General features: G+C 52.4%; 1 protein-coding gene across 5 annotated transcripts in view; it reads right to left on the bottom strand.

Moving 5' to 3' along the window:
- The window catches only part of MYO18A (myosin XVIIIA), a 101,099-nt gene that overhangs the window by 74,574 nt on the left and 13,816 nt on the right, over positions 1-12,709 (bottom strand). The window lies entirely within an intron of this gene.

Raw genomic sequence — 12,709 nt, 5'->3', positions numbered from 1 at the left:
AGCTCCCAGGTATCAAGAGCTTCTCAGCCTGTCAGAGACAGATGATAATGACGTGACACTGTTTTGAGTGACTTGTATTGATTCATTCATCCTCAAAACAGCCTTATGAGGAGAGTGCTATTATTCTTATTTTACAGATGAGGGAAATGAGGCACAGAGAAATTAATTTGCCCAGGGTCACCCAGTGAGGCTTCCCTGGTGGCTCAACAGTAAAGAATCCGGCTGCAATGCAGGAGATGCAGGTTCAATCCCTGGGTCGGGAAGATTCCCTGGAGGGGGAAATGGCAACCCACTCTAGTACTCTTGCCTGGGAAATCCCATGGACAGAGGAGCCTGGGCTATGATTCGTGAGGTCGCAAAGACTCAGACATGACTGGGCACATGCGCCTAGTAAACATCAGGGCCAGGATTCAAAGCCAGGCAGTTGGCTCCAGAATCCATAATGTGCCCGGTACCAATGTGTTAACAACACACACAATCACATACAACTCTCGATTTGTGGGCCCTGCCCACGCTGCCCTCCCCCAAATGAGCTGAAAGCAGTTCTTGCAGCCAAAACCAGCCCTCCCAACCAACTTCAGATCTGCCAAGCATCTGTTCCTGCAGAACAGTAAGAGCTGCAGTTTGGGGATTCTGAAGAGAAGGGATGGGGAGGGAGGAGGGGAGACTCTTTATAGCAGGGGCTCCTCCTTCAGAGGCACAGAGCGAGACCTCAAAACCAGTGGTCTAAGGAAGACACAGGGGTTGGGTGGGGAACCTAGGGCCCTGATTAAAAATCAGGAAAACTGTCCTTCTTCTGCCCCAGAAACCAAGTCCTCTGGTTTGAGGCCAGCCTTCCTCTGCACATAGAAGGTGACAGCTGGTTAGAAGGACTCATGGCAAAAATGCTTTGGAAGGGTCTGGGTAAAAAGGACAACCCAGACTAAATTCTGCTGTGAGTGTGTGTGTGTGTGTGTGTGTGTGTGTACAAGCCATTTCCAAGCCAGGTGTCCCGTCACAGAACCTGATTCTTCTCCCCAAGTCAGGGCCAAGTAATGATGGGTGCAGGGAGGGGAACCGCCCTGCCCAGGCACACAGATGCCTGCCTGAGAGGCATGCAGGCAGGCATCCATGGGCCTGGGCAGTGTGGTTCACCTCCCACGATGCAGGGTGAGGGCATTTTCCCAAGCTAGGTGTTCAGGCTGGTGCCCCTCACCTTCTCCAAACCTAGCCTCATTCCTGCCTGCCACCCCCAACCTCACCTAGTAAGAACCTCCTGTCACTGTCCAGAAATAATGAAGCCAGAATCAGGCTCACCAGAGACTGCCAGAGAAAACGGGGGCTCCGTCAGGCAAGGCCAAGCACGAAGGGGAATAAGGATGTTTGCTGGCCACTGGATTCCAGGAAGACAGCCCACAGCCACCCCCGCCCCCCAGGCTCTTCAGGCGGGGCGCCCAGTCTGCCTCTCGCCTCTATTGATCTTGATGCACCGCCAAGTGAGTGGGACTTGACCTCACCCTGTGCCCATGTCCTTTAGGTAACCTAGGCCGCCTGCAGAGGAGGAAGCAAGGCTGCGGCAGACCCAGTGCAGGCTGGGTCCCCCGTGCCCGCGGTGCCAGGCACACAGGCTCCAGGGGAGAGAGAAGATGCCAGCCCACCCGGAGAGGAAATCTCTCACTGCCCCAAAGCTGGTGCCTCTGCAGGCAGCTCCACAACCAAACCAGCACACAGAGGAGGGAGCTGGGGGCGGGGAGGGGAGGACGCTGCCACCCGCAGGAGGAACTAACGAGGGCATTGTATCAGACCCCTCCCATCGCCTTGTCCCTGGAAGGCTCCTCGGGACTCTCCAGACACTTTTGATGGGATGGGGCTGGGCGTGAAACCGGGTGTCACAGAGAGCCATGACCGTCTCGTGCTGCCTGACGAATGCTGTCACTGCTTGGCCTCCGGCCCGCGCCACTCCGGGCTGAGATTTATCTTTTCGCAGATGTCTTCTATTCTAGAGAAAGCACAGGCTTCTTGATCCCAGGGATGATGTCATCAGCCTTTCTTCTCCCCAGAACCAACCCCCGCCAGGGTAATGGGGCTCAGGTGCTCCTCAAGGTTTCCTGATGTCCCACCCTGACTGTCCCAGGGCTCTGGGCACTGGTACCCAGTCTTCCCTATAGCCTGGAGCCAGGTCCACCCATCCCCGGTCCACCTTGCTTCCAGCCCTGCTCTGCCCAGAGCCAGGGGCAGCCTCATAGTCCTGCTGGCAGAGAAGGGAGCCCAGGAAGTGCCCTGTGAGAGACCCCCCTCCCTGTGGGTACACGCTTGCCCTAGGGCAGTGAGAGAAGCTGGTGGGGAAGGAAGGAAGTGAGTCAGCTCCTTGCAGAAATGGGAGTGGGAGGGAGGAGCCAGCAGAACTGAGATCAGAGGGCAGAGGGGCTGGAAAGGTCACTAAGAAAGAATCAGGCCCTGGAGGTGGCTGTGGGGCCCCTTCGAGGTGGCGGAAAGATACAGATGACAAACTCAGCAGTGCTACCTCGCGCCAAGGCTGCTGGTCCCTAGAGGCCAGAGAACCAGGTCTGAGCAGATGCAGCCCCACCTGAGGATGGAATTCCAGGCGGCACCCTTCCTGATGCATGCACCGACTGGAGGAAGTGAGGGCTTGGAGGATAAGACCAGCCATGTTCTTGCCTTGCTGAGGCAAGGTCTCTGGTCCCCAAGGCCTCCCACCGCTTTTCTAGGAGCCCGGCTGCCCCCTCGCTGGGTCCCCCTTGCATCTCCCAGAGAGGATAGGAACCGAGTCCGGGCCCCAAGAGCAGAGGAGTTGGGGCTGTCCCACCTCTGCCCCCGCCCCGCCCGTCTCTCCGGTAGCCCCTGCCCACGGGGGAGCTGTCCCCATGCTCCAGCTGGAATCTGTCACCCTGACTGGGAAAAATCCTTGCTGGGAACATTCCCAGCCTGCCAACATTCCAGCACTCAGGCAGCCCAGGGAAAGCAGAAGGGAAGAGGGTGCCCTGTGCCCTGGCCGGGCCACGCTCCACCCCCTCAGAGACCTGCAGCCACTAAGACAGGCACATTCCTCCCAGGTCCCCTGGGCCGGACACTGTGTGACCCCAGGTGACCCCGAATCTGCTTCTCACCCACGCTCGGTGCCTCCTTGGGCAGGCTGTCCCAGCGGCCCTCCTCCCAGAGCCCCCTCCCAGGCTTCCACTCCTGGCTGCCTAGTCCCATCTCGCCTCCACTCCTGTGAGGGACGCTGAGCATCTGAGCACAGAACCAAGAGTCGTAACACACTGCAGCTGAGTCACGGAGGACAGCCAGCGGGGAGGGTTCTAGGAAACCCAGACTGAACTGAACAAGGGAACCAGTTTCTGACTCAAGAACCACCTTCTTTCCTTCAATAAAATATCCACCCCTCTCAAGCGCTCCAGCAGGGCAGAAATGAGAAGACAACGAATATATTACAATCCTGATGAAGGCTGTGAAGAAGAAGGGGGCTGTAGACCTGACGTGGTCTGAGAGAGGACCAGGGAAGGTTTCCCTGGGGAAATGATGGTCAAACCAGGCCCCTGTGTATGTATGAATATACGGGGGTGGACGGGAAAAAGCATTACAGACAAAAGAAACAGCAGGGACTGGATGGCAGAAGCCAGTGGGAACGCTGAGTTGCATGCCCGCCACCTGCCAGGCACTGTGCCAGGCCGCGGTCCTCACCTTTGTCCCACGGGGCACACTAGAAAACGACACGCTCACTCCTGTATAAAATAAGAGGACCTGCTCCTGGTCAGAGGCGACATTCTGGGATCTTGCTACCCTAAGGGCTACAGAGGTCAGTACCAGCATGTCAGTGAGAGCCAAAAAGGTGAGGGGGCAATGTGCCTGGCTTCCGGAATCTAGCAGGGGAAGATGTATAAGGGGCAAATGAACACCCCTCCCCCACTCCAGGGTTCCAAACCTGAAGGCTGCCAAGACACTTCTCTTCCCATGGCTTCCCTCAGGCACCTTTCCAGTACCTCTCCCAGCTCCCACAAGGTTAAATCCCGGGACTTCCCCAGTGGTCCGGTGGTTAAGACTTCACCTTCCAATGCAGGGGGCATGGGTTCGACCCCTGGTCGGGAAGCTAAGATCCCACACGCATCAGTGCCCCAAAACCAAAACATAAGACAGAAGCAATATTGTAGCAAACTCAATAAAGACTTTTAAAATGGTCCACATCAGAAAAAAAAAAAAAAGATTGAATCCTGCTTGCTGCCCCTTGGGCTCGCTTCCTCAAGTGGATCCTCCAGAGAGGCTGAGAGCAACAGTCACATCCTTCTGTAGCATCCACACAGCATGAGTGGCCAGTCATCCCCCTGGCACCCCCTTTCCTTCTGGAGAAGAGGCTTCTAGGGACCTGGGAGCAGGAATCAGAAGGCCCAGGCCTGGGCTGGGCAGTGGATGTATAAGGATACCCAGAGACTGCCTTCCTCTACCTTATGTAGATGATGGATGTATACATGGATATATGGATACACAGGGCTTCCCTGGTGGCTCAGACAGTAAAGAATCTGCCTGCAATGCAGGAGACCTGGGGTTTCATCCCTGGGTTGGGAAGATCCCCTGGAGAAGATACCCTGGGTTGGGAAGATCCCCAGAAGAATACTGGAATGGCTACCCACTCCAGTATTCTTGCCTGGAGAATTCCATGAACAGAGGAGCCTGGCAGGCTGCATACAGTCCATAAGGTCGCAGAGAGTCAGACGTGACTGAGCAACTAACACATACATATGCATGTGGATACACAGCTCTCCTATGCAGAGTGAAGGGCCGGGAGGTGTACCCTGAGTTGAAATCCTGACCAGGGACTTAGTAGCCATGAAACCGTAGGCAACTTACCTAACCTGAACCTCTCTGTAATCCAGTTTCCTCATCTGCAAAACAGAGATCATTATAGTACCTACTTCTAAGGGTTGCTGGGAAAATGTACTGAGTTCATATGTGGAAGACATCTAGAACAGCCTCGAACAGAAGCGGAGTAAACACTAACCATGATCTTCAATCTCGCTACTATTTTTCCTGCCCTTCCCTCAAAGCATTTCTATTCAGACTAAATCTTTACCAGATCAATTAAATACCACCTAGGGAGCCTGTGTGAGCTACACACTGTACTGGGTGCCACACAGAAGGCCAGGTGGACCCCCGACATTCTTTCCTGCCACAGAGTTTGTGCAGAGTGGCTGGGTGAACCAGGCCGGGGCAGAACGCCATGCCCTGATTCTGAGGAACATATGGCAGGAGGTGAAGGGAGCCAGAGCAGTGACCCAGGTCTAAGGAAATAGTTTCCCAACCCAACTAGAGCCAATGACTGAAAAAATAAGCTTTGCTAACACCGTCCCCTGTATTTAACAGAACAGAAGCTGCTGCCAAACACCACATGGGACTCGAGGGTTGGCTGGGGGCCCCCCAAACGGCACAGCAAGGGGTGGGGGACCATGATGATTCCACTCCTTGGCAGTGCCTGTCTGGCATGGTGGGTGCCCAGGGTGCCGTGGAGGCCTAGGGCACATTCATACCCGCTGCCCAGACAGACAAAGGAGGCGCCAGGCAACCTGCCCAGGCAGCAGGGGAGCCCCCACCCCAACGGGTCACCAATCCCCACCCCCACAACGCTGCTCCCCACCCCAGGCTCCAGTGAGGAGAATCCAGCAGCTCAGGGTAGGGGGGCAGCGGGAGCCCTGCTGGCAGGCAGAACGCGTGCTTGTGGTTTCTGGGAAATGCTGTAGAGATTTGCAGCATTTTTAAAATACTTGTGTTCCCACCCGCCACACACACACACACACCCCCCTTCACCCCACTCCTTACCCACCTCCCCCCGTCTGGGTGTTTGCATATCTGGTATTTTCCAGAACCATTTCAATATAAATAAAAGAGATCAGAAGGGAGAGGAGGCCAAGGTGGTCTGGGGGATCAGGGTGGGCCGGAGGGGTGCTGGCCAGCGCCGGAAGGGGCTGGAACAGCCAACCTCCATCAAGGCCCTGCCCCTGCATCAGGGTTCCAAGCTGTGCCTGCGAAAACAACCAGTGACCATGACATGTACCCACACCCAGGCCAATGCGGCCTGGGCACTGTGCCCACCACCCACTGGCTGGGTAGCCAGGGCACTCTGGGGCTGTCGTTCGTCTAGCATCTCCCTGGGGAAAAGGCAGACTGGACCTCTGAAGACAGAAGGGAGACCTAGCAGAATGGAAGTGACCTAGTTCACCACACTATTCTGCTGGTCCCAGGCGCCCCACTAATCCAGGACAACCCCCCCCAAATGCTCCCAAAGACCTTTCGCTCACCAGGTCATACATCCTTGAACCTACCCACCTGCCTTTCATATATCCAAAAGGACATAGTTTGGGTTCCACCCTGAGCCCCCAAACCAGGCTCTCCCATGGTGAGACGCTGACGCCAGGAACTTTGGCATAAAATGAAGTGAAAATGTCCTGGAGTAGCAGTAGGAACAGGGCATTCTAGAACACTGAACTCAGGCAGTACCCCACCACCCCACTACCAGCAGAATCCCCTGGGAAAGCCTGTTGCCCAGAAGCCAGCCTGGCAGACCAGGAAGCAGCAGTTTCAAGTCTCCCCTTGGAATCTTTTGGGGCTCACTCATGACAGTACCCAGGGGTCCTGGGGACCAGGAAGAAGAGGCTCACACCGTTTCTTCCCAGGGCCTCCATTATAGCCTTCTCCCAAATGCAGACAACCTTGCCTGGCCAGTCCCCTGCAAGGCCATTGAGGAACACGCCGGCAGGTCAGAGAAGCCTGGCTCTAAAATGCTGGAAAAAGCAAGAGAGCACCCAGTGTCCCACCTCTCCCACCAGTGGGCTGTCTTTAAGAACAGAGCTTCAGAGAAAGAGTTTGGATAGAAGTGTTAGGAGTCCTATTGGAAAGAAAACCTTACCAGGGGCAAGAATGGAAGAGCACTAGAATGGACTGATTAACACAGGTAGCATGTGTGTGTGGGCTCAGTCATGTCCGACTCTTTGAGACCCGATGGACTGTAGCCCGCCAGGCTCCTTTGTCCATGGGGAGAATTCTCCAGGCAAGAATACTGCAGTGGGTTACCATGCCCTCCTCCAGGGCATCTTCCCAACCCAGGGATCCAACCCAGGTCTCTCACACCGCAGGCAGATTCCTTACCATCTGAGCCACCAGGGAAGCCCATGAATACTGGAATGGGTAGCCTATCCCTTCTCCAGGGGAACTTCCCAACCCAGGAACTGAACTGGAGTCTCCTGCATTGCAGGCAGATTCTTTAGCAGCTGAGCTACTAGGGAAGCCCCTCATTAACACAGAGGCTGTAAAACTGCCTCCCATGGATGGTATTAGAGACTGGGCAGAGGGAAGGGAACTAATCTCCCTGAGCGTTTACTACTGCCAAAGTCTAATAAGTGACATCATCTAATACACAAACATGTTTATCTTCAATAAAGGCCCACAGAGCGTGGTATGCATAATAAAAAACAAGTCTCCCTTTAGCACCAGTCTTATTCTCCGTCTCAGAGAAAACTGTAGTTAGTTGGGCATGAATACTTCTCTGAGTTTGAGTCTTCTCAAATTCTGGGCGGAAAGAATAGAGCCTGTTTAGAGTGGTCATGGCTCACTTTGCCTGGGAGGCCTTTCCTAATTGCCACCCCTTCTCCTGTGGCAGGACTGGCCATTTCCTCCTCCTCACCCCACTGCATAGCTGTTCAGACCTGTGATAGCAGTTATAGTACCTGGTTGCATTTCTTTACTTAGGTCTATGCAGACACGACTGAGCGACTTCACTTCACTTCACTTCATGCTTCCTCAAGGCAAGATTGCATTTTATTTATTTAATCTCCCTATGCCTGGTATAGTGCTAGTCCCTAAGCAGATTCATTAAATGCTTAAGGGAGGGACTTCCCTGGCAGTCGGATGATTAAGATTCCACCTTCCAATGCAGGGGGCCCAGGTTCCATCCCTGGTCAGGGAATCAGATCCCACATGCTGCAACTGATCAGGGGTCTAGATTCTGCATGCTGCAACTAAGACCCAGCACAGCCAAGCAAATTAAAAAAAAAAAAAAAGCTTAAAGGAGTAAGTAAACTAAAGCTCACAAAAGCTTGGTAACTTTAGGAAAACGCAAACACAGGTCTTTCTGGCTACAAAGTCCATGCTGTTTACACTATAAATGCTATCCTCCAGATTCTCCTGAGTGTGGAGGTGGTTTTAGATGGACACGATGACCTCTTTAGGAAACTTACATCCCTACAGCCTTTGAGTACAAACCCCAAGTTCCAACAGAAGAGACTGGACTACAGATCTCAGGCAAATGCCCGACAGCTTGAGAGGGTTCAGGAAACCAGCCTTGGATGGGAGGGAGTGATAAGTGATACACCTTCCTTTAAGCACCAACCTCTCCCCTCCTACCACATCCTCAAAAGCTCAGGGGAGCAGTGCTTTCTAGGTACAGCTCCCATGCAGGCCAGCTCCTCTGGCTCTTGGTGGCAGGGGGACAAATGCATTGGGCAGGGTTTAGCCAGGTGGGCTTTTTTGAGCTCAGTAGAAACACCCTCCATTTCTCAGACACCATATTTGTCCCCTATGAAGGCCCAACGAGAATATGAACAGAAAGGATCGGCTCTCCCCTCTCTCAGGTCCTGGTCCCTAACAGGCTTCTGCCCCTTCTTAAAGAGTATTGACTTGCCCACACAGACTCATGGACCTGGAGGAAGGAATTCTGAACCAACTAGGGTTTTAAGATCCTCATCATTACCAACACCTCCTCCAATTTCACCGACTCAAGGATCTCTTTGCCTTTAGAAAACTTGAGTAACTGATCCCCAAACAGACATCCTAAAACATTTTCCCTGAGGAGCTGAAGGACTTAGCCTCTTCCCCTAACTCTGGCATCACATTTGACCCCTCCTCTCTTCCTTCTCCACACACCAGCCAATCAACAAGACTACAGGGCACCCTTAAGTTCATAAGAGCACTATTTACAATAGCCAAGACAAGGAAGCAACCTAAATGTCCATGGAGAGATGAACTGATAAAGAAAATGTGATATATATATATATATATATATTTATATTTATACACACATACATACACACACATAATGGAATACTACTCAGCTATAAAAAAAAAGAATGAAATAATGCCATTTGCAGCAACATGAATAAACAGAGATATTATCATACTAAGGGAAGTAAGTCAGAGAAAGACAAATATCCTAGGACATCACTTCAATGTGGAGTCTAAAAATTTGATATAAATAAACTTATTTACAGAAGAGAAACAGACTCACAGACATAGAAAACAAACTTATGATTACCAAAGGAGAAAGCGGGAGGTGGAACAGATGCATTAGGAGCTTGGGATTAACAAATACAAATACCAATAAAATAGATAAGCAACAAGGTCCTACTGTATAGCATAAGGAACGATATTCAGTATCTTGTAATGAACTATAGTGGAAAATAATCTGAAAAAAAAATAATATATATATATATATACACACACATGCATAACTGAATCACTTTGCTGAACACCAAAAACTAACACAACATTGTATATCAACTATAATTTTTTAAAAATTTGAAAATAAAAACAAATAAAAAAAGACAACAGAGCCTACTTCAGTTGCTCCTGTCGGATATGTCTCTCCATCTGCACTGCTTTTACCAGAATTCAGGCCTCCGTCCATCTTAACTGAGATACTACAGCTCCCTCACTAGTCTCCCCACAGCTATTCTTGCTCGAGCTGAAAGCATTCTCCATAAGCAGCCAGAGAGGTTTTTCAAAAACCTGTTCCCATCACTCCCTAATTAAATCGCTTCACTGCCTTTAGGTTAAAGTTCGCATTCCCTAGATGACTCACAAGGGCCTCGGTGACCTGCTTCCTGCTCGCCTCTCCTGCTGCTCCTCTCAATACTGTCCCCACACAATCCCCCAGTCTTATTCCCCAGATGTGTTATTCTCTCCAGTCTCCAGACCTCGCCATGTGTCTTACCGCCTTCCTCTTCCTCCTTTTGTCTCCCCTACACTCATCTCCCTCCCAGATATTGGTTCTCCCTCATTCCTTCCCAAGGCTGTGCTAGAAGTCCCTCTTCTGTGCTCCCCAGGACCATGTCCTGGCCTCTGTCATTGAGCTTCTCAAATGGCACTGTCTTTGTCTGCTGCTTGAGCATCTCTCCCACCAGACTGTGAGCTCCTTGGGGCTGGGGTTATGTGCTATTCAGTGCTGGACCCCAGGACTGAGCACACAGGAAGCACTCAACAAATGTTTGTTTCATAGGCAGGTGAGTGGAAGAAAAGACACAGAAGAGCTGCTTCTCCCTGGCCAGCTAAGTGATTCCTATGAGGTCCCAAGTCCTGCCGGAGCTCACCGCTGCTCCCAGTGGAACCCTGTCTAGCAGCCACAGGGACACACGAAGGAGGTGTGAACCGAGCATTCTGGACACACACCATGTGAGAAGGAAACCCATGGGGCTGTGTCTCCCTGGGGTCCTCTGAAGAGGTTGCGGAGAAAAGGCCCCATGGCCCCCATCTGTGTGCCGAGAGGGAACAGATGTCTAGCCAGCTCCCTCAGAGCTCCCTGGGGACAGGCAACGTGTGGACACAGTTGATGGATGGCCTGATGGGCAGGGTGACCGCCAGGAGCTGTCCCTGTGGGGCTGGAGTTGTCAGGGTTCCCCGCCCAGGAGCCTGGAGGAGGCGGGAAGACTCTTTTCTTGGCATGGAACTGGGATTAGAATCGCTGCCAAGAAAAGAAGCAGGAGTAGGAGTGGGAGGAAGAGGAGGAGATAAAGGACGAGAGTCCCAGAAGAGGCTGCAACACTCCTCCACTAGCCCCGGGGGGCCATCCCAGGACACTGGAATGCCCGGCCTGCTCTGCTCCTCTCTGCTGTGGCCCGAGTCCCCGCCACCTACCCAGGTAGGAAAAGATGCAGGGGCTACTCTGAACCTGTCAGAGGGCTCTAGGAGACTCCTGACGATGGGGATTTCTACTGCCTCCCATGCCCAATCCCCCAGGTGGAGGGAGACGTCCTCTGGGCATCAGCTGGGTTTGCCCCACAGGGGCGAGAGCAACCCGGCCTTTCAGAGGGGTACCTGCTATACTGCAGGATCCACCAGGGCCTTGACAGCTGAGCCATCCAATTCACCAGGGAGGAGGCAGCAGCAGCTAGCTGGGAAGGGAGAGTGGCTGGGAAATGTGAGATGCCAGGATGATCCGTGTGCTATAAAGACAAAACTGAACAGCATCTGGGATGCCAGGCCCAGGGCCCCTCAGAGGCCTGTGCTGTGGTTCAGCAGGGAGCTGGCAACAGTCTCCCAGAGGGGATTCATTCTTAAAGAGGAAGAAAATTCCATCTGTTAAAAGCAATATTACCTTGGTAGAAAGCAGAGAGACCCGTGGTATGATCATGGTATGATCTCTGGCTCTGAAATAAAGACTACTCCCTCTAGGCTGTGGTTCCCTGAGTTCAGTCTAGTCTGATGGCTAACACATAGTAGGTGCTTGATGGGTGTTTCTGGAATAAATGAGTCCCAGTCCTACCCTGGATTCCATGACGGGCTCCCTCCCACTCACAACCCTTTCCTGACTAGCAGAGTGTCCTGACCCCACCAGCCCCAGGGTAGAAGAAGGTCGGAGACCTGACTCCAGTGCTTCCTGCCAGAGCCTAACCCTGCCGCTCCCAGGCCCTCCAGGCCCGAGATGCTGCCAGACTGAACAGCCAACCGAGCGTCCACTTCCCCTCCCTGGGAGAAAGCTAGGACGAGGACTCTGCCTGCTTCCTTAGCATTTCCTCCCACTTTTGACTTTGACACATCTGGCCGGTCACTTAGTGCTGAAAGGTCCCGGCCAGGCTATGCAGTGGTCAGGCTGCAGGGACCAGATCCAGACAATCCTAAAACCCACAGGCAGGAGAAAGGGAGGGCTAGAGCCAACTTATCCCTCATGGATTGTCTCTAGGCAGAACATTCCAAACTGACATGTAGCCACGCTATCAAAAGTCCCCTGGGGTTAGAGATATCCATTCCCCTAGAGACCTGCTCACACATCTAATCTCAGTGTCTTCTGCTCCTATGTTACCCCTTCCATGGCTGTTTTGTGTGGGCTGGATATGAGTTGAGATCTCAGGGACAGTCAGGTCATACTATCTCTGTAGGCTAGATCCCTGTTACCTTTCCAGGGCTGTGCTTTTCTTCTTCCAGGAGATAATAAAGACTGTTGGAGCCCAAGTGATCTTTATAAATCAGATCCAGTCACTTCCCTGCTGAAAATCCTACAATGGTACCATTTCACTGGACTAAAATCTAAACTCCTACCATTATTTACAAGGTCCTCCATGATCTGGCCCCTGCTTATCTCTGCAACCTTACCTGGTGTTCAGCTCCTCAGTTGCTCAGGGGTAAAAGGAGGCCTGCAGTCACCTCCCCAAGAGCTATACTAAAGCAGCCACACATTACAGACGTCCCATGTGAGACCTGATTTAAAATAATTTATCTTTTTTTCACCTCCAATACATAAAAAATGGAAATCCCATATTTTAGTTCACATACCAGTCTGGACTAGTAGTAGTCCAGAGTGTCTCTCATAGCTGGAAGTGGCACATGTTAGCTTTCTCAGTGCCTCAATTTAGGGCTCAGGACATACAAGCCCACGCAGGTATCATACATTCTGTATTGCGGTGTATCACATCTGCTGGGGTCACTTCTCCCCACAGGCCAGATAAGTTGTCCC

This window comes from Bubalus kerabau, chromosome 4 (genome assembly GCF_029407905.1).
Source record: "Bubalus kerabau isolate K-KA32 ecotype Philippines breed swamp buffalo chromosome 4, PCC_UOA_SB_1v2, whole genome shotgun sequence".
NCBI lineage: Eukaryota > Metazoa > Chordata > Mammalia > Artiodactyla > Bovidae > Bubalus > Bubalus kerabau.
The sequence above is the reverse complement of the archived record's forward strand: the minus strand, read 5'-3'. Positions and strand labels throughout refer to the sequence as shown.